The sequence below is a fragment of the Anabrus simplex genome, chromosome 7 (assembly GCF_040414725.1).
Source record: "Anabrus simplex isolate iqAnaSimp1 chromosome 7, ASM4041472v1, whole genome shotgun sequence".
Classification (NCBI taxonomy): Eukaryota; Metazoa; Arthropoda; class Insecta; order Orthoptera; family Tettigoniidae; genus Anabrus; species Anabrus simplex.
In genome coordinates this window covers 91656097-91660484 of record NC_090271.1, presented here as the reverse complement: position 1 = coordinate 91660484, position 4388 = coordinate 91656097, and the positions used below count along the sequence as shown (strand labels likewise).

At 41.8% G+C, this 4388-nt stretch overlaps 1 non-coding gene across 1 annotated transcript; it reads left to right on the top strand.

Annotated features, from left to right (window-relative positions):
- The first annotated feature begins 935 nt into the window (after positions 1–935).
- Positions 936–1016, top strand: TRNAT-CGU (transfer RNA threonine (anticodon CGU)). The gene has a single exon. It is a non-coding gene; the product is annotated as a tRNA-Thr (tRNA).
- The last annotated feature ends 3372 nt before the right edge of the window (positions 1017–4388 follow it).

Sequence of the window (4388 nt, the reverse complement as noted above, 5' to 3'; positions counted from 1 at the left end):
TGCCGATTGTAACCAACAAATATTCTTGCATAGGCAAGCCTGCAAGAACATACTGCTGGACGGGTTACCTATGCAGTAGGTATAGCTCTGTGCTGGAGTAGTTCAAGGATTTTTTTCCCACACACAAGCATGCAGTCTTGTAGCAGATCACGTACTGACAATCAGAGATGGCTATCATACAACGACAGTCTTTACATATACGATTAGGAAACCAACATAACGGGTCTTTCAATACTATGATCGTATGCTCTTGTGGATAGTGGATAGGAATTACGCGGGAAAAGTAATTATCAAAGCGTGTAAGTCTTTATATTTTGTGTTGAGTTTGCTAGGCTGCAAGGTTCGTGCTTAATGATTTTTAATCTCAGAAATAGTGTGACCAAACTTGGATGGTAGAATATGGAGGCTGGAAGAAAAAAGAGTACGATACAATAAACCAGCTTGGGGAAAATTACGGAAAATGTTCTGCTGTTGTCTGTTGCCTTCAGCAACTGTGTTTGTACTTAAGTGACAATAGAGGAATAATACATTCATTATTTGTTCATAACTTCACCAGTTCATATGCACTGACCAGTTTACCCAACGTAAACAATATTGTACGCATACACGTATGATTTAAAGTGATCTGATCGAATCAGAGGATGTTCTTGTAGAACGAACATGTCACTGAATATTGAATTTTCACGACCACATTGTAATCGAAACCGACTTTCAACCTATTAGGTCGTGTTCCGTACGTTTAGTACGTGCTGGAGAGATGTTCAGTACAGAAAAAATGGCCAACCGGACACCAGTGGGATCCGAACCCACAACCTCCCGATTTCGCGTCGGTTGACTTAGCCCTCAATGGGCAACTTCAACGCACTCTACAGTGTGATGGTAGTGGTACCAGATCTGTAGCTTAGATCCTTTCCAGCAGAACAAAGAAGACCTAGGCCACCATAGCTCAATTGGTAGAGCAACCGACGCGTAATCGGGAGGTTGTGGGTTCGGATCCCACTGGTGTCCAGTTGGCAATTTTTGTTCTGTACTTAACATCTCTTCAGCACGTACTAAACGTACGGAACACGACCTAATAGGTTGAAAGTCGGTTTCGAAGCATGTCATTCTTTGTTTAATAGTGTGTACTTTTTTACAGGTATATTATATTTTGAACTACTGTGTCTACGGACTGAAAATTTAAGTAACATTACTTTATTAACCTCCAGATGAAAAGTATCTTCAATCAATCAATCAATCAATCAATCAATCAATCAATCAATCAATCAATTCTGATCTGCGCTTAGGGCAGTCACCCAGGTGGCCTTTCTTAAATGATTTCAAAGAAATTGGAAATTTATTGAACATCTCCCTTGGTAAGTTATTTCAATACCTAACTCCCCTTCCTATAAACGAATATTTCCCCCAGTTTTTCCTCTTGAATTCCAACTTTATATTTATATTGTGATATTTCCTACTTTTAAAGACAACCCTCAAATGTATTCGTCTACTAGTGTCGTTCCACGCCATCTCTCCACTGACAGCTCCGATCATACCGCTTAGTGGCGGAGCTCGTCTTCTTTCTTCCAAGTCTTCTCAGCCCAAACTTTGCAACATTTTTGTAACGCTACTATTTTTTTCGGAAATCACCCAGAACAAATCGAGCTGCTTTTCTTTGGATTTTTTCAATTCTCGAATCAAGTAATCCTGCCGAGGTTCCTATACACTGGAACCATGCTCTAGTTGGGGTCTTACCAGAGATTTTTATGGCCTCTCCTTTACATCGTTACTACAACCTCTAAACACTCTCATAACCATGTACAGATCTCTTTACTCTTTATTTACAATCAAATTTATGTGATTATCCAAATGGAGATCTTTCCTTATATTAACACCTTTTCATTCCACTTTCTGTTTCTATCGTTGTCGTAATCCGATCACCACCATTTATATTAGAGACCATACAAATAAGACATTTATATCATACGCCCTCTGAATCATCATAACAATGTTTTGTCCATTTATCCCTGATAGCAACTCTAGTAGTAAAGCAGAGCACTGTAGAACACGTTCAGTGAATCAGCGATGTTATCTTTAACATCAATCTTCATGACAATAATATTCTCAATGGTTGCTCGGATCCATCCCTGATTAAACATACTGTATTGTACACAAATGACTACGTTGTCTGGTATGGAGAACCTAGAACAAATATTGAACTTTCTCAGTATGATTTTAACTAGGATAATATGAAACCATGCTATTAACGCAATTCCTTATGCAGCCAGTCCCTGCGATAAGAACTCATCAAATAAACAAATAAACAGACAGACAGTCAAACAAACAAACAAACATACGTACGCTCACACACAGAACGAGTTGGTTGCGTGGTGCGGACCGTGTACCCGTATGCATTCTGGAGGGAGATGGTGGATTCGAATCCCACCACTGGCAGTCTTGAAGATTGTTTTCCGCTGTTTCTTTCCTAATTTAACACCAGAAAAATGCTGGATCCGTGCCTTAATTAAGGTCAAGTCCACCTCCTTCCCACTCCTAGCTCTTTGCGATCTAATCGCCATCAGAAACCTATCTGAGTTATCGCGACGTTAAACCACGACGAAAATAAAAAAAGGAAAGAATCAGCACCTCTGCGACAAAATCGAAGGAGAAAAAGATCGCACAATGAGGAAAATTTTCTATTAAACAAACTGTGTTCTCTGATGCGTCATATAGGAGCGGCGCAGGAAGTTTGAACCAGGTTCATGACCTTTCTAGTACCAAGTTTTAATCACCCTTATGCATTTCCATTTCGATGTTTTCTGGATGTTTTTTAAATGGCAGAAATGGGTTAAGCATTTCTAAAGCCACAGCTGCTTCCAGTCATTCGATCGAGTCAGCAATGGAATGAATGAATCCCCCATCTAGCGGCGAGGATAAGAATTGTGCTGGCTGCCGAAGCCTGTCGCACTCCTCTGGGGCAACGATTAATGACTGACAGATGAAATTAAATGATATTGAAGAGTGTTGTTGCAAATGATAGGGAAAATCGGAGTATCCGGAGAAAAACCTGTCCCTCCTCCGCTTCGTCCAGCACAAATCTCACATGGAGTGACCGGGATTTGAACCAAGGAACCCAGCGGTGAGAGGCCGGCGCGCTGCCACCTGAACTACGGAGGCTCATTACTGAATAATCATGGAAGTAAAACATTAACAACTGTTGTCCCTTGTTATCACCGGAACTGAATACTGTGTGATCAGTTTCAACAGATCCATTCACTGGAAAGTAATTTTAATAATGTTATTGGTTTTACATCCCACTAATTACTTGTTTACGGTTTCCGGAGACACCAAGGTGCGAGAATTTAGACCCCCAGGAGTTCTTTAACGTTCTGATGAGGCTGACGTATTTGAGTATCTTCAAATTCCACACAACTCAGCCAAGATAGTAGTGGTTTTTTCGACAGTTCGGTCGCCACCCCACCACCACACGGCCCCTCGGAGAGGCCTCCACCACCCGAAATGTGTTGACAAAGTGTGTGTGCTTAACCTCACTACGACGGTTGGCTAAAAGCGTGCTCTTAACCTCACATGACCTTACGCTGGCTTCATTTCATTATTAAAGTCACGCTTATCACCATTCCCGACAATATCTACTGAAAAATATTATCCCCATCATGCATACATTATGCATGGGTAGAGACATGTAGCAAGACAGAAAACAGCTGTCAACGTTGAACACAAGCCATAGAATATGGTAAGAATATTCTAAAGTGATGACTCGAATTGACTATCGCTTTAACAGGGCCCTGTCCAGCGCCGTGGCTAAATGCTTAGCATGCTGAAATTTGGACAATGAGTAGCGGGTTCAAATCCCGGCCGGGTTGGGAATATTAACCTTCATTAGTTAATTCCTCTGGCTGGAGGATCGAGTGTTTGCGCAATATTCAGTATTAGATTTAATCGTGGTCAGGGCCTCATCCTCACAGACACAAACTGGAATGACCTGCAACAGGCCTCTCCGAAGGCCACGCGCCATCTATATATAAACAACGCTTACGTGTTTGTTTCACAAAACTCAAGCTCTTAAACCAGAGGGAGTTAAAAGGTGCGATTTGTACCAAAATCTTCCAAATCGTCTCAATGTATGTGTATGTTTAGTCCTCAGCCCGAAGGCTGGTTGGATCCTCAACAGCTCCGCCATCAGCTGTCATAAATGGCCTAGGCATCACTGAAGAGGCGTACTAGGGAAATGAGGAGTGAGGTAGTTTCCCATTGCTTTCCTCACCGAGCCAGAAGTAGCTATTACATATCAGTCTGCCAAGCCCACTGAAATGCATGCACCAACTGACCCTATGAGCAACATTTTCACACCATTCATAGCAGGGACTGGCTGCACAAGGAATGGCATT